The sequence below is a fragment of the Peromyscus leucopus genome, chromosome 3 (assembly GCF_004664715.2).
Source record: "Peromyscus leucopus breed LL Stock chromosome 3, UCI_PerLeu_2.1, whole genome shotgun sequence".
Lineage (NCBI taxonomy): Eukaryota > Metazoa > Chordata > Mammalia > Rodentia > Cricetidae > Peromyscus > Peromyscus leucopus.
Window position 1 is genome coordinate 105,074,423 of NC_051065.1, and position 23,935 is coordinate 105,098,357.

Here is a 23,935-nt window from a genome sequence, read left to right on the forward strand (position 1 = left end):
TATCCAGGAATTTTCGTGTGTTCAGCATCTGACTGCTCCTGCAATAACTTGTCCTGTTGGGTTTTTATGGAGGCTTTGTTACATTGGTGTGATTTACTCAATCATGATTCGCTAAATATCAACTTGACCTTAGACCTTTGCCTGCTCCCCCTTGGACTGGCTGAAAGTCCTAACTCTGATTTACCTTGAGCAGCCCCATCCTGAAGCTAATGGGGCCCTCAATCAGTTGATAAGCAGACCAAAAGACACATCTCTGCAGGTTTTAGGACACTGAACAGTGATTAGAACAGAGAAATATTTGACAATATCATAAAGCACTTTGAATCTCCAGCATGAAACAGGGACAGCCTTGTGACGGTCAGATAACTGGAAAAGTTGACAAGATGTCCACAATGGGCTGGGCCCTCCCCCACCAATCACTAAGAAAATGACCTACAGGCCGATACAGCCCAATCTTAGGGAGACATTTCTCAGTTGAGGTTTCCTCCTCTCAGGTGATTTTAGCTTGTGTCAAGTTTGACACAAAACTAGCTAGCACATCCAGTTTTTGCCATGAGGTCCTTTATAAAGCCCTTAAAGCAGTAAACTGATTGTACCCTATTCCCTGAGACCCTCCTACTATACTGCAGCTCTGGGTGTGTTTTCTGTCTCCTCTCTTCCTATATCTTCCACATTTAAGTGACTACCTATAAAACTATAACAAACTTCTATATAAAACCCATGCTCTGTGGTCTGTGAATTTCATTATTTGAATTCTTGAAACAAGAACCTGAAAGTACTGACTCAGGGTTGTTTGGATAGCTGTTGAGTTTCTAAAATCCAGAGAAAGGCTCCATCATTCTCTAAGATACCCCAATATTCCCATATCAACATGCTCGTAACCCCAGCACTGGAGGTAGAGACCATAGAGTTGGTTGTTAAAATCACCGTTGGCTGTACATCGAGTCTGAGGCCATCAGGCCTACATTTGACCTTGTCTAAAATAAATTGTCAACAGAGGCTAGACAGATGGCTCAGTTAAGAGCATGTACTGCTCTTTCAGAGAACCCAAGTTCAGTTTCCAGTGTCCAGGTTGGACATCTCACAACTGCCTGTAATTCCCTCTCCAGGGTCAAGAATGGAGTTGAGAGAAAGATGAAGAAGCGATGGGGTGGGGCTTGTAGGCTTTTAGTTAAGTTCAGTTATTCCAAATTATTGAGTCTCTTAAAAGCCCTTTGATAAAGTGTTAGAGCCAAGCAGGTGAACAATAATATTAAGATCAACATACTTTACTTCTACTGATCAGTTTACCCCTATGAGGTGGACACCATTATCAACTTCATAAAATGGGAGAGGAAGCTCTATAGAGATTAACAATTACCCACTCACAGGACTAGAACCATGACAGTTAGTATTATCAACTGGACACCTGAGAGGTAAGCCTTGGGAATACCTGTGAAAGGTTGTCTAGATTAGGGTTAGCCTCTGGGAATATCTGTGAGGGATTGTCTTGATTAGGTTGACTGGTGTGGGAAGACCAATTAATTGTGGGTGGGACCACTTATCCCGGACACAATGGAGAGGGCAAGTGGAGCCCAAGCAAGCACATGCTAATTCATTGCTCTCTCCTTCTAATTGCAGGTGTCATGTGACCAGTCGTTGTAAGTTCCCATTGCCTTGACTCCCCTCTCCACATCCCAAATTCTCTGCTGTGATGGACTTTAACCTGGAACTGTGAGCTGGCACAATCCCGTTCTCCCTTAAGTTGCTCTTGTCAGTAGATTTTGCGACAGCAACTGAGAAACAAGACAAGGACCTTGCAGACTTGGCAAAATCTAGACTGCCGGACACCAGCCTCTGTGCTCTCAGCTCCTCTGCGGTAAAGGACAGAGCTGACCTAAGAGTGGAGACAGTAAAAATGTCACACCGGAGCTTCTGGGTATCCACAGGAGGCTGAGCCAAGAGGGAAAACTAGATCATAGGAAAAGACACCCAGAGGAGAGGGTGGCTCTGGAGAGGAGTCTCACAGAATGAAGAGAGAAGGAACAGTAGCAAAACAATGTCAAGAACTGAGGTGAGGCTGGAGCGATGGCTCAGTGGTTAAGAACATATTCTGCTCTTGCAGAGGACCCAAGTTGGTTTCCAACACCTACATTGCATGGCTCACAACTGGCTGTAACTTCAGCTCCAGGGGATGAAGACTGGAAACATGCCTTTGGGTAGATACTCGGAGAATTTAAGATCATCTCTGCCAAGTTGTTTCATGGGAGTGATTTTTTTTCTTCCTCCTGGATATTGAACACAGTACCTTGGTGTGCTAAATGCACTGTACCACTGAGTTATGTCTTTCATAACTCAGTGATTTTAATTCACAACTCACTAATTCTAATTCTTAATACCCAAGCTATTGATGCAGGTTTTTGAGAATGAGGACACTTTTCTCAACTCAGATGTGCAAGACTTAGGATGCTAGACACTCACTGGTCACTGTTAGGTCTCAAAGAAACCAGGGACAAATGGCCAACTGAGACACCTATTTAACATATCAGAGTGGAAGCTGGCCACCAGTCTTAGCATCACAAGTACCTATCACAGAGTCCTGGCTCCTCTCAGCACTTCTCACCCCCCCCCTCCGATTTAAACCTTCCAGCCCCTGAGCTTTGCCCCTCTCACACACACTTTCTGGTCCCTATATAACAGCCATTTCGGGTATGCACACTCTTGGTTCTCCTTTTGGTCCTTGGCTCCTCTCTTTGTCCTTTTTCTTCTTCCCTTTCTCTTCTCTTCCTCTCTCCATCCCTCCCCTACCCTCCCAGTTCAGTTTGCCGGCCATATTCAGTCTGGACTCTTCCAGATGCTTCTGGTTGTTCTCCCTTGTATCTACAATAAAAACCTCTCTTCAGCCGTACCAGAGAGCAGTCATGTCCGCATTTTCATTCAGTCACCTGAGGTGAACCTGAGACAGTGATGCCTGAGCTCATCGTTTCTGATGACTAAAAACATAACATGGAGTTAAGCAAAGTGAGCGCAAAGCCTTATCAGGAGCATTAAGGGAAAAGTGAAACCCCTGATCTGAGAGGGCTTCCAAGAGGGGAAAACCCACAGAGCTGCTTTCCAAGGGCTTTTTACAGGACTTATGAGAGAAATTAAACAAAGATGCAGGTGATCTTGGTTAATTTTCTGGGCTTATCATAAGTCTAACCAATGGAGGGCCCAAGGCTCTGTGCATGTTTTCCTGACCCAACCAGGGGGATGATCACATGATGCTCAACCAATAAGGGAGGTGGTCACACTTTGAAGCCCCCCTGCCCTTCTCTGACTGATTTTGTTCATCTTGGTTTTCTGCTGACCATCTGCCCTGTGGGGTGTTTTACTCTCTGACCTGGCAGGTGCTGCTGGTCTTAGCCCTTTGATGGAGCAATGTAGTCAGAAGTTTTCTTGGGTCCCACCTGGCCCCCATGGACCCGCAGCCACTTATAAAATAATCACTCAGAGGCTTAATATTATTTATAACTGCTCAGCCATTAGCTCAGGCTTATTATTGACTAATGCTCACACTTAAATTAACCCATAATTCTTATCTATATTTAGCCATGTGGCTTGGTACCTTTTCCCAGTTCTGCCTTGTCGTCTTGCTTCCTCTGTGTCTGGCTGGTGACTCTCTTTCTGCCTCTGCCTTTCTTCTTCCTCTCTCTCTCTCTCTTGGATTTTCCTGCCTGCTCCATCCTGCCCTGCCATAGGCCAATGCAGCTTTATTTATTAGCCAATGGGAGTAACACATATTCACAGCGTACAGAAAGACATCCCACAGCAGAGTAATTAGACTAACCTCTCTTTGTTCTCAAGTTTACATGACCAGCTTGCAGTTCACCAAGGAGCTAACTCCTGTCACAGCTACCAAGCTGCAATCTTTTCTTGGTTCCTTCATCTTCTGCTCCTAATCCACAGTGAAGTCTGGGTGGTCTCTTTTCAGGAAGAGGAGGAAGTGTTCTGTTAGAAGCTATTATTACTTATCATCTAGTCTATTGAAATTAGATACACCAGAAATAAGAATATGTAAAAAGGCAGAGGTCCCTCAAATATGTCCCCCAGGAAGGGAGGCTTTGGGAGAACTAGCTGGCCTGCTGACACTGGTCTGTCCCTGGAGCCCCATTCTTTCTCTTCTCTGGTCAACTTGACAATCTCGTACTTGCAGTGTGAATTCTAATTGGTCTTAATAGTAAAAACCCGTAGTCAGATATCGGGATAAATGCTGAAAGATCAGAGGACAAAAGAGCAAGCCACAGCCACTTCTTACCTTGCCAACTTCTCAGCCTGAAAGGGAACTGAGTTCCTGTCTCAGTCTACCTTATATTCTTCTCTTTGTCCAGCCATACCACTTCCTGTTTCCTCCTCCCTAGTGCTGGGATTAAAGGTGTATGCCACCACTGCCTGGCTTCTATGGTTAACTAGTGTCTAGCTCCTCACTCTGATTTGTTAGAGCGCAAACAAAATATCACCACACACACCCAGCTGCAAACCCTTTTATTTTTCATCTCCAGTGTTCCCAATAACACTCTTCTAACTCCAACATTCCTTTTAATGCTAATATCTGTTCATATTGCATCAGTATAGATTTTAATCCTATTTTACATAAGAGAATACTGCAGCCATGACTTTACCAAACTCATCTCATGATTAGTGGAGGACCACGATGACAGAAGGAGAAGTTTTCTAGATGCCATGGGAATTGGGGGAAGGACAGAATTAAAGTGCAGATTCCATAGCGAGTAGACAGAGGTAAAGGTAGACAGACAAGAATTAGAATGAGGGACTTAACAGTTTGGAATTCCTGTGGGTAGATGTTTATGGCTTTTTTTTTTTTTTAATGTTGGGAGTATGTATGGTTAATAAGTTGAAAAGTATGGCCTTGAATACACTGAGTATCCAGAACAAGCACCTGGTCAAGGCAGAAGGCATCCATGCAGGTTTTTGTTTTGTTTTGAACTTGACATAGGCTTGAATCATCTGGGAAGAGGGGTAAGCTTGCACCACTATACCCATCTAACATGATTTTGTCCTTCTTTCATTCCTTTTCCCCATTATCATAATAAAGGAACAAAATACCCTTCATAGCTCTGCTGACCAGGAGATGGCCTTGAAGAAACTGCAGAGACACACACTGCTGTTCCAGGCTGTGTTGTTTATAAGGCTAGACGACTGGGCAGCGAGTCAAGAGTGTGAAATCCACACTCTGGGCGAGATTCAGAAGCACAAGAGGACTGGGACAGTGATTGTCTGTTTTTACATTGCCTGCTTCTTTTGTGAGACAGGAGATCGTTCCCCAGGGTGCAAGAAAAAGAGTGAGCAGGCTTGCTGAAGCTTGTCACCTCAGCACTTGTAGATGGAGACAGGTGCATCTTTTTTTTTTTTCTGTTGTGATTTGTGTTTTGGGTTTATTTGTTTTTTCAGGACAGGGTTTCTCTGTTTGGCCCTGGCTCTGTGGACCAGGCTGGCCTTGAACTCACAGAGATCTGCCTTCCTCTGCCTCCCGAGTGCTGGAATCAAAGCTGTGCTCTACCACCGCCTCCATTTGATGAAGGTGCATCAATCTTGCTGACCTTGAGAAAGCCTGTGTCCAAAACACAATGTGTACAGCATCTGTGAATTGATATTTGAAGGGAATACATGTGCTACATACATACAAGTTTGAGCATACACGTGTATGTATTCAAGGACACACACATACAAGCACACAAGTGCAAACATACAATGTGTGAGTGATCTGCACATACACTTAAGTAAAAATAATGATAAAGAAGCACACAGTTACTTGAAGAACCAGGTAGCTTTTTGGAAGATCTGACTTCCTGTGCAGGAGCATCCTAGTCAGACCTAGGAGAATGAAACAGGGTGATGCTGCTGAGAACACTGGGGGGGGGGGGTGTCCTCTGGATGCTCTATGGTTGACAGAGCCCAGGAAGCCAAGATTTGGAGACTCTTATTATTTATTGCTGAGTAGATTCCACTTGGTGGGCTGACAAGGTGATCCCAGCTTTGTTAGCACTGCGGGTCACCTAGATGTCTCTGCAGCATGAGACGAGGTGCCTCTCAGAAGCTGAGGCAGATGGCCCTGCACGTGGGAGCAAAGGCCACCTTGATCAATTCTACTGGCATTAACCCCCCTGCAAATTTTGCAATATGTTTTCTATGTTCGAAATCAAATGGCATTGTTAAATGAGCTTTTTGTTGTTTTGAGACAGGCTCTTTATGTAGCTCTGCCTGGCCTGGTACTGTGTAGCCCATGCTGGCCTTAAATTTGAGGCCGTGTGCCTCAGCTTCCCGAGAGGCTGGGATCATCACTGCCTCCTTCTTATGGGCCTGTTTTTGTTTCCTGGCTTTTATATAGGGTCACATGTGTTTTAGGCTGGTATTGAACTTGCTATGTAGCAGAGGCTATCCTGAACTCCTGATCCTCTCATATTGCCTCTTTCATGTTCATAACACAAACCTGGGCCGCCACACTGGTTTTATTGGACCATGGGGATTAATTCCAGTACCTTAAGCATCCTAAGCTTACCCTCTCCAAGCTGTGCTAAATGTGTCTTTTTTCTGAACTTGCCATTTTAAAAATGTACATATGGATGCATCTAAGGACACAGCTGTATGGATGCCTGGTGACCTTGGCCATAAAATGTTGCTGGATCTCCTGGAAGTGGAGTGAACTATCATGTGGGTGCTGGGAATTGAAGTTGGGTCTTCTAGAAGAGCAACCAGTGCTCTTAGTCAGTAATCCTTCTCTCCAGCCCTCTGTCTTTTTTAAATGTAACTTGCTGTGTGCATCGTCTTTTAAAAGACAATGTGTATTTGGATCACAGAACTATCTCAAAAGGCACCCTCAGGACAGGGCTTGTTGATGGTTGACGTTCTAGATCAGCACGTCCTGTGGGCACATCTGTGGGAGACTGTCTTCACTGCTGAGGAGAGACTCAACTGTCTCACGTGCCGGGCCCTGGACTGCTATATTCGAATAGAGCAAGCTAGCTGAACAACAAGCAAAAATGGCTATATCGGGGCTTGGAGCTGCCTAGGCTCAGTGTGCCGGGCTCTACTGACTCCCCATGGGAGACCTTGATTTGGGAGATGGGTGGCTTGGGAGAGGGGGCTGGAGGGTGGGAGGAGGGAGGAGGTGGGATCTGAGGGTGGTATATAGAGTAGAAAATTTAATAAAGAAAAATGAAAAAAATAAAATTAAAAAACAGAAAGTAAATTTAAAAAAAGTGTAACAAAAAAAGTGCCTATATTGTCTCCCTGTTCCTGACTGTGGCAGTGATGTGTGCAAGTGATTAAATTACTTTCCCTAGATGACAGTGACCTGGATTGTAAACCGAGTAAACTCTTTCTTCCCTTGCTTTTCATCAGGATATTTTGCCACAGCTGTGGTGGAGAAACGAGGCCACCTTTCTTGGCTTTCTTATATTAATCCAGGGAGTGATTGATGATGGATCAATGGTCACCACAACCACCCAAGCCAGTGGCTCTACAATTTGTTCTCTCATTGATGAGGGATAAGGAATGCAAAGGAGTGAGCAAAGGGAAAGCTTGTTAAGGAAAAGTGAGACATGCCTAGACAAGGGATAATGCCCAGCCACATTGTGCTAAGCTTCTTCTGGGCTCCACGACTGAAACTGGACAATGAAGTTGGCTATTTCTTACTGAGATTCGTTATTTTCTGGACATAAATGTGAGCTGAGCCGATCGATGAGTGCCAAATGCTGTTTGTACATCCCTTTGGCCCTGTCATGGGATGATCATGCACCATTTGCCCAGTCAGTAAAGAGATGAGTCACTGGCTGTCATGGTCATCCCTGTTCATTCTTTTTTTTTTTTTTTTTTTTTTTTTTTTAAGACTTATTTATTTATTACAACATACAGTGTTCTGCCTGCATGTGTCCCTGCAGGCCAGAAGAAGTCACCAGATCTCACTACAGATGGTTGTGAGCCACCATGTGATTGCTGGGAATTGAACTCAGGACCTCTGGAAGAACAACCAATGATCCTAACCTCTGAGCTATCTCTTCATCTCCCCACACCCCCGTTCATTCTTGTTTGCTTATTTGCATGGCCATTAATTAGACCATGTTCTCTTGGTCATGTGGTCAACTTGTTACCACAGACCCTTGTCCTTATTGTCCATCAGGAGCTGACTCCTAAGTCAATACTTTATTTCTACTGATTTACCTCTTAGACATATTCTCCATGATTGGGACAAATTTATCCACAAAAAGAGGTTAAATTGGTCATGTTACTGTTAAAGAATAACCAATGATAGGCAGTTTAAGCTTTAATATCATTCTTCAGGTCTCTGCCTACTTTTGTGAGTGATTCTGGACATAGAGGCACATACCGTTAAACCCAGCACTCAGGAGTCAGATGTCTGTAATCCAAGAGTTAAAGAAGTGTAATACAGGAAGATCAGGAGTTCAAGGTCACCCTCTGCTACATAGCAAGTTCAATACCAACCTAAAATACATGAGACCCTGTACCCAAACCACAAAATAAAAACAGGCCCATAAGAAGCAGGGAGTGATGAGGCACACCTATGATCCTAGCCACTAAGGAAGCTGAGGCAGACTGCCTCAGATTTAAGGCCAGCCAAAGCAGAGCGACATAAAAGACTCTGTTGCAAAACAACACACTGGCCTCTTTGTATTCACATCACAGTCCCTTTCGGTGCTTGAATACACATGCTGGCCCCGGATCTGAGGTCACCAACCAAACAACAGGCGCAGGATGATAGGGAGGTCTGGTGGCTGGCAAATACACTCCTCGCACTTAGGTTTGCTTCGAGTCAAGGCCAGCGCCCATTTTGAATGTTTAAAAGTGGGATTTTCCAGACAGAGTTTCTCTGTACACAGAGAAAAGCCCTGCTTTTGCAGAGGACCAGAGTTCCGTTCCCAGCACCCGCATCAGGCAGTTCACAATTGCCTGTAACTCCAGCTTCAGGAGGCTCCTACACATCTGGCCTCTGTGGAGATGAATGCTCACATACATAAACCTACACATAGATATATACACAGATATCTAGGGAAGTAAAATTCTTTAATACACATATATGTGAATATACTACACATGTGTCATATTTTTTCCAGCTTTCTGTGATCACACCTCCAAATGCCCTGTCGAGATGGGATGAAGAGCAGTCATTTTGAGACAGAATCTCCATCATAGCCAAGGCCAACCTGGGGCTCACTATGAAGACCAGGCTGGGCAGGAACTCTTCAGCCTCCAGAGTGCAGGGATTATAGGTATGAGCTTCTTTACCCAGCTAGGAAACAGTCTATTTGACGACACTGCCACAGGGATGAAATGAGACTGAGCATGGTGTGAACATGCAGAGTGTGTGAAGTTCTGTCTTCAATTCCAGAGAGTTGTGGAATCTAGTTTCTGACAGAGTCTCATCACAGAGACACTTTATTCTTTTTCTTTTGAGACAGATTTCACTCTCTAGTTCTGGCTTGCCTGGAACTCATCATGTAGACCAGGATGTTATCACAGAAATCCTCCTGCCTGGCTACTTTTCCTGACTATTTCTCATGAGGGAGAAGGGTGTGCCGAGGTGGGACTACATCTGACAGGAATTTGTTCTCACCTCCCACCATTCGGGTCCTGAGGATCAGTTTCAGGTCTTCAGGCTTGACATCTTCTCAGCCCACTCCCCACCCCCACCTTTTAAAAAGGAATTGTATTTGTGTGTGCTTGTGTGCACATAGGAGTGCCTGCAAAGAGCAAAAGAGGGCTTCTACCCCCTGGAGCTGGAGTTACGGTGAAAAAGCAGCAAGCACTCTTAACCACTGAGTCACCACTACAATACCAAAAGGCACATTTTCTGCATTAAAATGATGAAAATGGAGTCCAAGTCAAGTAGCCTCTAATGCTGTGCCCTACACAAGCACTGGAAAAGGACCAGCCTGGTGTTCCTGTGCACCCAACATTAATCATCCGTGAAACACAGAGCACTAAAGACAGGAAAAAGTGCAGAGTTTTATTATGAAAAATCAGCGTTGAGTCTGTTTAAGAGGGTAACAAGGATTTATTAAGGTAATAAGAGGGGAGATACAGTCACAAACACAGAACCAAGTGAACAGCTGTCGTCCATTCTGCCCGGGAGCAAATGGATCCAGCCGTCTGAATCCACCCTAAGAAGTGTCGGCAGCCGGGCGTGGTGGCGCACGCCTTTAATCCCAGCACTCGGGAGGCAGAGGCAGGCGGATCTTTGTGAGTTCGAGGCCAGCCTGGGCTACCAAGTGAGCTCCAGGAAAGGCGCAAAGCTACACAGAGAAACCCTGTCTCGAAAAAACCAAAAAAAAAAAAAACCAAAAAAAAAAAAAAAAAAGAAGTGTCGGCTCTGCATGGGCGAGACAGTGTGCAGCTTGACCTACTTAAGAGGCCCCTTGGCAGTGGGATCAGGATCCTTCCCTGGTGCATATATGGGCTCTTTGGAGCCCAGTGCCTATGGTGGGACACCTCACACAGCCCTGTTCAGGGGGAGGGGGCTTGGACCTGCTTCAACTGAATGTCAGGATCTGCTGACTCCCCTTGCCTTGTAAGAGGTGGGAATGGGGGGGCGGGAGACGGGGCAGGACACACTCTCCTTTCTTTTAAGCGATCAGACGCCATGCCCTAAGACTTACACCGCAAAGCTAATTGGTGGAATGAATTTCCACTCCAGATTTCTCACACCATGATGGATGAGGTACTATCACTTGACAGACAAGGCCCACTGAGCCTTAACAGTGACACGCACAGCATCACACAGCTGCCCAACACTGAGCTGCCTATAAAGGAGACATGAATGGCGCCACCTACACTGGAATTATCGTTCTGCTATACTCTCCTACGCTTACATTTTTAATCAGCCATATTATTTTCAAAAGATAGCAGTCCAAATAGAGAACTGTCAAAAGTTGAAGAAAAGGGAGCATTATATGCTGAAGATGTGGATTAGTGTGAAGAGTGCATATCTAGTGTGCACACACCCTGGTTTGATCCCCAGTGATACATAAAACTAGTGTGAGTGCTGGAGTCAGGAGGCTCAGGATTCACGGGCACCTCTTGCTACATCACAAAATCAAGGATAAGGTGGGGTATGTGATACACTTGTTGAGACAGACAGAGACACATACACAGAAACACTCGGGAAACCAATGCACACTGCCTCAAATTTAAGGCCAGCACAGGCTACACAGTACCAGGCCAGGCAGAACTACATAAAGACCCTGTCTCAAAACAACAAAAAGCTCATTTAACAATGCCATTTTATTTCCAACATAGAAAACATATTGCAATGATTTACAGGGGGGTTAATGCCAGTAGAAATGATCAAGGTGACCTTTGCTCCCGAGTGCAGGGCCATCTGCCTCAGCTTCTGAGAGGTGCCTCCACTTGTGCTGCAGAGAGGTGAGACATCCAGGTGACCCACAGTGCTAACAAAGCTGGGATCACCTTGTCAGCCCACGAACTGGATTCTACTCAGCAGTAATAAGAGTCCCCAAAGCTTGGCTTCCTGGGCTCTGTCAACCATAGAGCATCCAGAGAGGACCATCCCAGTGTTCTCAGCAGCATCACCCTGTCTCATTTTTCTAGGTCTTGCCGACTAGGATGCTCCTGCACAGAAGGTCAGGTCTTCCAAAAAGCTACCTGGTTCTTCAAGTAACTTTGTGCTTCTTTATCATTATTTTTACTTCAGTGTGTGTGCAGATCACTCACACATTATATGTTTACACTTGTGTGCTTGTATGTGTGTGTCCTTGAATACATACACATGTATGCTCAAACTTGTAGGTATATAGCACATGTATTCCCTCAAATATCAGTTCACAGATGCTGTACACATTGTGTTTTGGACACAGGCTTTCTCAAGGTCAGCAAGATTAATGCACCTGCATCAAATGGAGGTGGTGGTGGAGCACAGCTTTGATTCCAGCACTCAAGAGGCAGAGGAAGGCAGATCTCTGTGAGTTCAAGGCCAGCCTGGTCTACAGAGCCAGGGCCAAACAGAGAAACCCTGTCGTGAACAAACAAACAAACAAACAAACAAACAAACCCAAAACACAAATCACAACAGCAAAACAAAACAAAAAAGGAGATGTACCTGTCTCCATCTCCAAGTGACAAGCTTCAGCAAGCCTGCTCACTCTTTTTCTTGCACCCTGGGGAACGATCTCCTGTCTCACAAAAGAAGCAGGTAATGTAAAAACAGACATTCACTGTCCCAGTCCTCTTGTGCTTCTGAATCTCGCCCAGAGTGTCGATTTCACACTCTTGACTCACTGCCCAGTCGTCTAGCCTTATAAACAACACAGCCTGGAACAGCAGTGTGTGTCTATGCAATTTCTTCAAGGCCATCTCCTGGTCAGCAGAGCTATGAAGGGTATTTTGTTCCTTTACTATGATAATGGGGAAAAGGAATGAAAGGAAGGACAGAATCATGTTAGATGGGTATAGCCGAGCAAGCCTCCCCCACCCCACCCACAAACCCACCCAACCACCCTAGTGGTTGGCACCAGGTGAAGCAGGGACCTCAGCCAGCCAGGTGCACTAACAGGGAACTGGTACAGAAGTGCCACAAGGGGGCAGCACAACACCAGAGTTTCTGACAGGTTGCAGGGCCAGCAGCATCCCTGCCTTTCTGATGCTCTCCAAACCTTCCTCCAGACTTCCCCCCACAGGATCACCAGGGAGCACTACTCACACAGCTCCCCTGTGCCCCCCACAGGATCACCAGGGAGCACTACTCACACAGCCCCCCTGTGCCTCCCACAGGATCACCAGGGAGCACTACTCACACAGCTCCCCAGTGCCTCCCACAGGATCACCAGGGAGCACTACTCACACAGCTCCCCTGTGCCTCCCACAGGATCACCAGGGAGCACTACTCACACAGCTCCCCTGTGCCTCCCACAGGATCACCAGGGAGCACTACTCACACAGCTCCCCTGTGCCCCACAGGGCCAGCAGGAAGGACTTGTTGAACAGCTCCCTGGAGCCACACACAGGGATGAACTCAATGCTCAGGCCAGTTCCAGATGTGAGTCACAGGGAAAAGAATTACTGCACATCTAGACACCCGACTTTCTTCTCTCTATCAGAAAGGTCTTCTGATTCACACGGAATATGTGGTTGTTATGGGCTGCCATGCCACTGTTTTCTCAGATTTGGGCATTAAGATTTGGGGTAGGGGTTGTTTGCTTTTAAAATAGTGCCATTCCTCCTAGACTGACCTCCATCTCTCCATGTTGGAAGATGACCTTGACCACCTGATCCTCTTGTCTCCACCCTCCAATACTGGGATTCCCAGCATGCTCCGCCTGGTTTTATTTTCTGCTGGGCAAGAACCCAGGGCCAAGAACCAGTGTGCATGCAAGGCACATCAAGAACTAGTCCTGTTGTTCGACTTCTGTGTTTGAAAGAGAGAGAGAGAGAGAGAGAGAGAGAGAGAGAGAGACAGAGAGAGAGAGAGAGAGAGAGAGAGAGAGAGAGAGAGAGAGAGATCAATCTCACATTGCCACCAAAGCTAGACTACTGCTTCTTATATAGCCCAAGCTGGCCCTGAATTTATGGCTAGTCTCCTGTCTAAGCCTCCAGAGTCCTGGGATTATAGGCATACACCCTCACCCTGGCTCTAGCATCTAGTCTTAAGAAAAACGCACAAACTCCCTAGAACTGGCTAAATGTGAGGGGTATGAGATCTCCCGAGGGGTGAGGGGACTAAACCTTCAAGTAGGGGGGTGTAGCTCCATCCCATAGTGTCATAGCTACAGGTCTGGACATGTGCTGGTTGAGGTTGGTGACTTCCATCCTGTCCCACAGAGCTGCATAGAGAGTTAGATGAGTCCAACTTGAGGGCCGCTAGTCAGAACAGTCCTTCAAAGCAGCCTGGCTACACAGGTGACAGTCCAGGGACTGCTACACACTGACCTGAGTGTCCTTGAGAGGGCATGGACTGGGACAGCCTCCTTTCCCTCCCTCCTGACCAGATCACAGCTCACCAGCTTCAGAAGAAGAGCGGCATCTGATACAGCTCATGTTTGTGGCACTCCAAAACACTCTCAGTAAAAAGACTAGGTCATCTAGAAAGTTTAAAAGAAAAAAAGAGAGAAAAAATTCAGGTTCAATGCTGTAGATCTGTAATTCCATCAGGAGGTCTTCCTCAGCTACATAGTGAGTCCCAGGCTAGCCTGAGCTACAGGTATGACTCGGTTGGGTCAGCTCTTGCCTAGCATGCAGGGAGTCCTGGGTTTGGTCCCCAAGACCAAATAAACCAGGCTTGGTGGGGAATTCCAGTAGTCCCTACATTGGTAGGTGGAGGCAGAGGATTAAAAGTTCAAGGTCATCTACTGCTACATAGATAATTTTAAAAACAAAACCCCTCAAACACACAAAGGACAGGTGCACACCTGTATCCCCTCCGATCAGTTGGCTGAGGGCAGGAGGGTCGCCAGTCCTTGGCAGCCTGGACTACAGACAGAAAACCGGAGTCAAAACAAGAGGAGAAAAAAATAAGAAGATTCCTCATTAGACTGGTAGTTATGCCACCATGGGGTTTAAGAGTCAGTTGTTTTGGCAAAGAAAAGAAAAGGCCATGAGTATAAAGAATAGACAGTAGTGAGGGGTATGGTTAAGGACAGGGTTGGCGAACTCTACATAAGGAGTGTGTGTGTTTGTGCAAGGTGCATGTGTGACCACAGGGGTGTGTGTGTGTGTGTGTGTGTGTGTGTGTGTGTGAGAGAGAGAGAGAGAGAGAGAGAGAGAGAGAGAGAGAGAGAGAGAGAGAGAGTGCCTGTGTGTGTGGAGGGGGGCACATGTGCACCCGAGCCCACCCTTGCCTGTCTGTCTGTCTGTTCTAACCCTTTGGGCACACATGAAGACCAGGAATATTCATCCAATGCTTTTGCACCTTAGGTATTTTTGTTTGTTCTATGAGACAGAGTTTCTCCGAGTTTACCTGGCTGTCTTGGAGCTCACTCTCTAAACCAGCTGTTCTAAACTCACAGAGATCCGCCTGCCTCTGCCTCCCAGTCCTGGGATTAATGGATGCTGCACCACCACCGGGCATTCACCTTCATTTTCGAGATAGGGTGCCTCACTGACCACAGGCCAGCAAGCTCCCACACTTGCCTCTCTTCAGCCCCAGGCCTCAGATGACATAAGGACACGGCCACATCCAGTTTTCACACACTCCTTCCTTTCTCTGTGGGGTTTTAGCCATTCCCCCTCTCCCCAGACATTGTCCAGATCTGATAGTTCAAAATGTGCAGAATTTCCATATTCTCCTTGGGATGGGATTCCACTCAGCCTGCAACTCACTCCTGCCTATACTGGCCTTGAGCTTTTCATACTTAACAGGGCACAGTGGCTAAAAATTGAATTTGTGCCTTGGGAAGTTAGAGACAAGATGATGAGAATCCTGCTCAAGGTCATCTTTGGCTACAGAGTGGCCTGCCTGGGATATAGGAGACTTTGACTAAACCACAAATGCTAACAGTGTTCCAGTGCACCTAAGAGACACTGAGGCAGCAGGACCCTCAGGAATTTAAAGCCAGTCTGGACTCTCTACCGAATTCAGTCCAGCCCGAGTTGCAGGGCAATACTCTGTATAAACACATACACCAACAGAGGAGCTGGGTGGTGGTGGTCCATGCATTTAATCCCGGGATTTGGAAGGTAGAGACAGGCAAATCTCTGTGAGTTCAAGTAAGTCTGGATTACAGAATGAGATCCAGGACAGGTACCAAAGCTACACTGAAAAACCCTGTCTCTAAACACAAACAAACAAACAAAACAACAGAAAGACAGACAGACAAAGAAACGAAACAGCAGATGAAAACAGTTTGTAGCAAAGTAGACAGAAGCAAATGTCAGAAAAGAAAATGGACTTGTGCATGTGGCACCTTAATACACCTGTCAGGGAATGAAAGCCAATTTCCATCTTTGGTTGTAGGTGGAATGTGCTTGCTTAGCATGCTTCTGTGAAACAGTTATTATTAGGGTGGGTCATTCAAGGTTTTATGTGTGTTATTTTTTAGTTGGTCAGGATTAATATCATGTATCTATTTCAATCAATTCCAATTTTTAATTTATGTTTGCATTTTGGGTTTGCTCTTTATAACAATCTTCAGTGTTTGGTGATTCTCATGGGGGTCCAGTTTAAGACTGAACAGCTGACCTGCCTGGAAGTTGTTCATGTAGAAGAGAGGCAGAGAGAGAGAAGGAGAGACACAGAGACAGAGACAGAGAGAGATACTCACCAGTGGCTTTATATTCCTGGGGATGGGGGCAGGTGAACAATACAGTTGTCTTAGGGGGATCACAATGTGAGAGGCCAGATCTCCCTCCCATACTGGCCAGAGTCGCCTGTGAAGTCCTCCTCAGTTTTTTTCTGAGGAGATCCATTGGGTGAGGCCAGCAAAGGATCCGGTGGAATGTAATTTCCCAAGTTGTTGTGAATGGGTTGGGAAGCATGGGGTTCTGGGGTACTCTTCTCACCCCAGAGTGGAATAAGGTTCTCTCTTCTTTTCAGATTGAGCACATTAAAATGTCTGTCCTGGGACCTTAGTGGTGCTCATAGGACAGAAGAGATGTGACAGATGTGTTCTCCTAGTGCTGGAACACTATCAGGACTCGCTGTTGGACACAGAAGCCAGCATAACATGATTATCAAACCAGGACCATTGTTTCCTGCCACATTAAGGATATACATAGATCGATGTACCAACCACATCAATCACACAGACTCTTCCATGCCTCGTGCTGTGGCATGTTGGCACTGTCTAAGGAGAAAGAACACACAAAACGAGACCTTACCAATGTGACTGTGGGATGGACAGGGGAGGCTTCCAGAAAACTCGCCCAAAGGATGTGCAAAAACCTGCTTACCTGTATAAGAACAAGCCATCTTAGGAATATGGCCCTCTGAGTGCAGACTTAGGCTGGCAAGAGGCAGGGCCCACAGCAGGTTGCTGCCCCCTCATAAGGGTTTCTGGTTCCATCCATATCATGACACCTATCACTGCCTCATGGTGTGGTATGTGGTGGTGAGTGTGAAATCCAGTTCCCAATGGGAACGGTTGCCTTGAAGGAGCAAGCATGGAGAGGCAGCAGGTGAGTAACTAGAGGGCAGAATTGGTGGAGAGAGAAGGCTCAGCCGGCCCTGGAGACACTCCTCAGTAGAGATTGTCCCAAGCTTTGCTCTGAGTTGGGTGTGAGGACTCAAGCAGTGTACCTTGCTGTGATGACTTTTCGGGTTCTTGCAAAAGGTTGGCAGGATGCTACCTGTAGCATAAAAAGAGTCTTATTAATAAAAACAAACCCAGAGCCAGGTATTGGGGTGAATGCTGGAAGATCAGAGAAGCACAACAAGCCACAGCTACCTCTCCTTGCCAGTTCCTCAGCTGATCCCGTTTCCTCAGACTGGAAGCCTCTGAGTTCTCATCCAAATACATCTCTGCTGAACTGTTGCTGAAAAGCCTAAAAGCTTAACCTGCCTAGTTCCTGGTCCTCATGCCTTATATACCTTTCTGCTTTCTGACATCACTTCCTGGGATTATAGGCTCACTTTCTGGGATTCAAGGCATGAGTCGCCATGCCTTGCTGTTATTGGTGTGGCTTTAAACTCACAGAGATCCAGATGAATCTCTGCTCTCCACGTTATAGGACTAAAGGCATGTGTGCCCCCATTTTCTGGCCTCTATGTCTTGGGGCTATTCTGTTCTCTGACCCAGATCAGTTTATTAGGGTACACAACATTTTGGGGAACAAAATCACCACAGCTACCCTCTATTGGAGCCCTACAGGGCTGCTTAATGTCCACAATCTGAACCTGGGAACCCATCTTGTGGCAGGGAGGACAGGCTGACTAGAAATACTCTCCCTGGGGAGAGAAGTCTCACGTCATGGCGAAGACCCTGTTCTCTGCCCAGAAACAGGGAGCAAAGGAGAGTCACTACCCAGAGGGCAATCTCTGATGTTTAGCCAGGCAGGGGAAGAGAGCAAGGGACTATTGTTCCAAGAGACAGCTTAGGGCCCCTTTGCACCTCAGCCCTCCTGTCTGAGCAAGACCCTGTGGAAAGCCTGTCCTTCTTGCCTGGGATTTTACCTGGAGAGATCTGTGCTGGGGTGGACAGCTCTTCCTCTACAGGAGGGACCTATGTCCATTCTGCCTCCTGGACATCTGTCCTGGCTCCCTGTGGGGCTGTCCGATTCTCAGCCAGACCGGTCCCCAACCCGTGGCTCACAAGCCATGTAGCTGGAGCTTGACCTCTTCAGCCCTTCAAAGCAGAAAGACACAGGAAGGACACTCTTAGTGGCTTTGGAACACACAGGACTTACTGTGCTGGCCCTGCATGTCTAAGCTAACGGTGTGACTCGGTTGGGACAGCTCTTGCCTAGCATGTAGGGGGCCCTTGGTTTGTTCTCCAGGACCAAATAAACCAGGCTTGGTGGGGAATTCCTGTAGTCCCTATATTTGGTAGGTGGAAGCAGAAGGATTAAAAGTTCAAGGTCATCCACCACTACATAGATAATTTAAATAGCAAAACCCCTCAAACACACTGGCAGCCTGAACTACAGACAGAAAACCCAAGTCAAAACAAGAGGAGAGTAAAAAATGAGAGGATTCCTCATTAGAGGGGACTGATAGTTATGCCACTGTGGGGTTTAAGAGTCATGTGCTTTGGCAAAGAAAAGAAAAGGCCATGACTACAAGGAATAGACAGTAGTGAGGGGTATGGGTAAGGACAGGGTGGAGAACTCTGCACAAAGAGTGTGAGTGTTTGTGCAAGGTGCATGTGTGACCACAGGTGTGTGTATGTGTGTGTGTGTGTGTGTGTGTGTGTGTGTGTGTGTGTGTGTGTTCCTGTCTGTCTGTCTGTTCTAACCCTTTGTGCACACATGTAGACCAGGAATATTCATCCAATGCTTTTGCACCTTAGTTCTTTGGTTTTTTGTTTTTTGCCACAGGGTTTCTCCAAGTTTACCTGGCTGTCCTGGAGCTCGCTCTCTAGACCAGCTCTCCTTGAACTCACAGAGATATGCCTGCCTCTGCCTCCCAGTCCTGGGATTAATGGGTGCTCCACCACCACAGGATTTCACCTCCATTCGAGACAGTGTGTCTCACTGACCTCAGGCCAGCAAGCTCCCACACTTGCCTCTCTTCAGCCCCAGGCCTCAGATGACATAAGGACACGGCCACATCCAGTTTTCACACAGTCCTTCCTTTCTCTGTGGGATTTTAGCCATTCCCCCATCTCCCCAGACCGTGTCCAGATCTGATAGTTCAAAATGTTCAGAATTTCCATATTCTTTTTGAGACGGGATTCCACTCAGCCTGCAACTCACTCTTGCCTATACTGGCCTTGAGCTTTTCATACTTAACAGGGCACAGTGGTTAAAACTGGAATTTGTGCCTTGGGAAGTTAGAGACAAGATGATGAGGATCCTGCTCAAGGTCATCTTTGGCTACAGAGTGGCCTGCCTGGGATGTATGAGACTTTGACTAAACCACAAATGCTAACAGTGTTCCAGTGCACCTAAGAGACACTGAGGCAGCAGGACCCTCAGGAATTTAAAGCCAGTCTGGACTCTCTACCGAATTCAGTCCAGCCTGAGTTGCAGGGCAATACTCTGTATAACACATAAACCAGCAGAGGAGCTGGGCGGTGGTGGTCCATGCCTTTAATCCTGGGATTTGGAAGGTAGAGCCAGGCAGATCTCTGTGAATTCAAGTAAGTCTGGATTACAGAATGAGATCCAGGACAGGTACCAAAGCTACACTGAAAAACCCTGTCTCTAAACACAAACAAACAAACAAACAAAAAAACAGAGAGACAGACAGACAAAGAAACGAAACAGCAGATGAAAACAGTTTGTAGCAAAGTAGACAGAAGCAAATGTCAGAAAAGAAAATGGACTTGTGCATGTGGCACCTTAATACACCTGTCAGGGAATGAAAGCCAATTTCCATCTTTGGTTGTAGGTGAAATGTGCTTGCTAACATGCGTCTGTGAGACTGTTATTATTAGGGTGGGTCATTCAAGGTTTTATGTGTGTTATTTTTTAGTTGGTCAGGATTAATATCATGTATCTATTTCAAACAATTGCAATTTTTATTTTATGTTTTCATTTGGGTTTGCTCTTTATAACAATCTTCATTGTTTGGTGATACTCTGGGAGTACAGTTTAAGACTGAACAGCTGACCTGCCTGGAAGTTATTCTTGTAGAAGAGAGGCAGAGAGTGAGAAGGAGAGACTTAGAGACAGAGACAGAGACAGAGAGAGATACTCACCAGTGACTTTATATTCCTGGGGATGGGGGCAGTTGAACAATACAGTTGTCTTGGAAGGTTCACAATGTGAGAGGCCAGATCTCCCTCCCAGACTGGACAGAGTCGCCTGTGAAGTCCTCCTCAGTTTTTTTCTGAGGAGATCCATTGGGTTAGGCCAGCAAAGGATCCGGTGGAATGTAATTTCCCAAGTGCTGTCAATGGGTTGGGAAGCATGGGGTTCTGGGGTACTCTTCTCACCCCAGAGTGGAATAAGGTTCTCTCTTCTTTTCAGATTGAGCACATTAAAATGTCTGTCCCTGGACCTTAGTGGTGCTCAGAGGACAGAAGAGATGTGACAGATGTGTTCTCCTAGTGCTGGAACACTATCAGGACTCGCTGTTGGACACAGAAGCCAGCATAGCATGATTATCAAACCAGGACCATTGTTTCCTGTCACATTAAGGATATACATAGATCGATGTACCAACCACATCAATCACACAGACTCTTCCATGCCTCGTGCTGTGGCATGTTGGCACTGTCTAAGGAGAAAGAACACACAAAATGAGACCTTACCAATGTGACTGTGGGATGGACAGGGGAGGCTTCCAGAAAACTTGCCCAAAGGATGTTCAAAAACCTGCTTACCTGTATAAGAACAAGCCATTTTAGGAATATGGCCCTCTGAGTGCAGACTTAGGCTGGCAAGAGGCAGGGCCCACAGCAGGTTGCTGCCCCCTCATAAGGTTTCTGGTTCCATCCATATCATGACACCTATCACTGCCTCATGGTGTGGTATGTGGTGGTGAGTGTGAAATCCAGTTCCCAATGGGAACGGTTGCCTTGAAGGAGCAAGCATGGAGAGGCAGCAGGTGAGTAACTAGAGGGCAGAATTGGTGGAGAGAGAAGGCTCAGCCGACCCTGGATTCACTCCTCAGTAGAGATTGTCCCAAGCTTTGCTCTGAGTTGGGTGTGAGGACTCAAGCAGTGTACCTTGCTGTGATGACTTTTCGGGGTTCTTGCAAAAGGTTGGCAGGATGCTACCTGTAGCATAAAAAGAGTCTTATTAATAAAAACAAACCAGAGCCAGGTATTGGGGTGAATGCTGGAAGATCAGAGAAGCACAACAAGCCACAGCTACCTCTCCTTGCCAGTTCCTCAGCTGATCCCGTTTCCTCAGACTGGAAGCCTCTGAGTTCTCATCCAAATACATCTCTGCTGAACTGTTGCTGAAAAGCCTAAAAGCTTAACCTGCCTAGTTCCTGGTCCTCATGCCTTATATACCTTTCTGCTTTCTGACATCACTTCCTGGGATTATAGGCTCACTTTCTGGGATTCAAGGCATGAGTCGCCATGCCTTGCTGTTATTGGTGTGGCTTTAAACTCACAGAGATCCAGATGAATCTCTGCTCTCCACGTTATAGGACTAAAGGCATGTGTGCCCCCATTTTCTGGCCCCTATGTCTTGGGGCTATTCTGTTCTCTGACCCAGATCTGTTTATTAGGGTGCACAACATTTTGGGGAACACAATCACCACAGCTACCTTCTATTGGAGCTCTGCAGGGCTGCTTGCTGGCCACATTCTGAACCTGGGATCCCATCTTGGGTCAGGTAGGACAAGCTGACTAGAAATACTCACCCTGGGGAGAGGAGTCTCACTCATGGAGAACACCCTGTTCTCTGCCCAGAAACAGGGAGCAAAGGAGAGTCACTACCCAGAGGGCAATCTCTGATGCTTAGCCAGGTAGGAGAAGAGGGCAAGGGGCTATTGTTCCATGAGACAGCTTAGGGACCCTTTGCACCTCAGCCCTCTCCATTCAGCAAGACCCTGTGAAAAGCCTGTCCTTCCTGCCTGGGATTTTACCTGGAGAGATCTGTGCTGGGGTGGACAGCTCTTCCTCTACAGGAGGGACCTATGTCCATTCTGCCTCCTGGTCATCTGGCCTGGATCCCTGTGGGGCTGTCCGATTCTCAGCCAGACTTGTCCCCAACCCGTGGCTCACAAGCCATGTAGCTGGGGCTTGACCTCTTCAGCACTTCAAAGCAGAAAGACACAGGAAGGAGACTCTTAGGGGCTTTGGAACACACAGGACTTACTGTGCTGGCCCTGCATGTCTAAGCTACAGGTGTGACTCGGTTGGGACAGCTCTTGCCTAGCATGTAGGGGGCCCTTGGTTTGTTCTCCAGGACCAAATAAACCAGGCTTGGTGGGGAATTCCTGTAGTCCCTATATTTGGTAGGTGGAAGCAGAAGGATTAAAAGTTCAAGGTCATCCACCCCTACATAGATAATTTAAATATCAAAACCCCTCAAACACATGGCAGCCTGAACTACAGACAGAAAACCCAAGTCAAAACAAGAGGAGAGTAAAAAATGAGAGGATTCCTCATTAGAGGGGACTGATAGTTATGCCACTGTGGGGTTTAAGAGTCATGTGCTTTGGCAAAGAAAAGAAAAGGCATGACTACAAGGAATAGACAGTAGTGAGGGGTATGGGTAAGGACAGGGTGGAGAACTCTGCACAAAGAGTGTGAGTGTTTGTGCAAGGTGCATGTGTGACCACAGGTGTGTGTGTGTGTGTGTGTGTGTGTGTGTGTGTGTGTGTGTGTGTGTATGTGTGTGTGTGTTCCTGTCTGTCTGTCAGTTCTAACCCTTTGTGCACATATGTAAACCAGGAATATTCATCCAATGCTTTTGTACCTTAGTTCTTTGGTTTTTTGTTTTTTGCCACAGGGTTTCTCCAAGTTTACCTGGCTGTCCTGGAGCTCACTCTCTAGACCAGCTGTCCTTGAACTCACAGAGATATGCCTGCCTCTGCCTCCCAGTCCTGGGATTAATGGGTGCTCCACCACCACAGGATTTCACCTCCATTCGAGACAGTGTGTCTCACTGACCTCAGGCCAGCAAGCTCCCACACTTGCCTCTCTTCAGCTACAGGCCTCAGATGACATAAGGACACGGCCACATCCAGTTTTCACACACTCCTTCCTTTCTCTGTGGGATTTTAGCCATTCCCCCTCTCCCCAGACGTTGTCCAGATCTGATAGTTCAAAATGTGCAGAATTTCCATATTCTTTTTGAGACGGGATTCCACTCAGCCTGCAACTCACTCCTGCCTATACTGGCCTTGAGCTTTTCATACTTAACAGGGCACAGTGGCTAAAACTGGAATTTGTGCCTTGGGAAGTTAGAGACAAGATGATGAGGATCCTGCTCAAGGTCATCTTTGGCTACAGAGTGGCCTGCCTGGGATATAGGAGACTTTGACTAAACCACAAATGCTAACAGTGTTCCAGTGCACCTAAGAGACACTGAGGCAGCAGGACCCTCAGAATTTAAAGCCAGTCTGGACTCTCTACTGAATTCAGTCCAGCCCGAGTTGCAGGGCAATACTCTGTATAAACACATAAACCAGCAGAGGAGCTGGGCGCTGGTGGTCCCTGCCTTTAATCCTGGGATTTGGAAGGTAGAGCCAGGAAGATCTCTGTGAGTTAAAGTAAGTCTGGATTACAGAATGAGATCCAGGACAGGTACCAAAGCTACACTGAAAAACCCTGTCTCTAAACACAAACAAACAAACAAACAAAAAAACAGAGAGACAGACAGACAAAGAAACGAAACAGCAGATGAAAACAGTTTGTAGCAAAGTAGA

General features: G+C 46.6%; 4 long non-coding RNA genes across 5 annotated transcripts; all 4 read right to left on the reverse strand.

Annotated features, from left to right (window-relative positions):
- Positions 1-11,258: 11,258 nt before the first annotated feature.
- On the reverse strand, positions 11,259-13,428 carry LOC119087542. Its single transcript, XR_005091007.1, has 2 exons — positions 12,113-13,428; positions 11,259-11,408 (listed from the first exon to the last, which is right to left on the reverse strand). It is a non-coding gene; the product is annotated as an uncharacterized LOC119087542 (long non-coding RNA).
- A 104-nt stretch (positions 13,429-13,532) lies between these two features.
- Positions 13,533-17,263, reverse strand: LOC119087640. Of its 2 annotated transcripts, XR_005091130.1 has the most exons (5): positions 17,243-17,263; positions 16,897-17,091; positions 16,269-16,790; positions 14,418-14,478; positions 13,533-14,090 (listed from the first exon to the last, which is right to left on the reverse strand). It is a non-coding gene; the product is annotated as an uncharacterized LOC119087640 (long non-coding RNA). The 2 variants fall into 2 exon arrangements; XR_005091129.1 differs by lacking the exon at positions 14,418-14,478.
- A 3,277-nt stretch (positions 17,264-20,540) lies between these two features.
- Positions 20,541-21,020, reverse strand: LOC119087641. The gene is made up of 2 exons (XR_005091131.1): positions 20,931-21,020; positions 20,541-20,824 (listed from the first exon to the last, which is right to left on the reverse strand). It is a non-coding gene; the product is annotated as an uncharacterized LOC119087641 (long non-coding RNA).
- LOC114682005 lies at positions 21,017-22,314 on the reverse strand. Its single transcript, XR_003732975.2, has 3 exons — positions 22,148-22,314; positions 21,276-21,326; positions 21,017-21,124 (listed from the first exon to the last, which is right to left on the reverse strand). It is a non-coding gene; the product is annotated as an uncharacterized LOC114682005 (long non-coding RNA).
- Between the last annotated feature and the right edge of the window lie 1,621 nt (positions 22,315-23,935).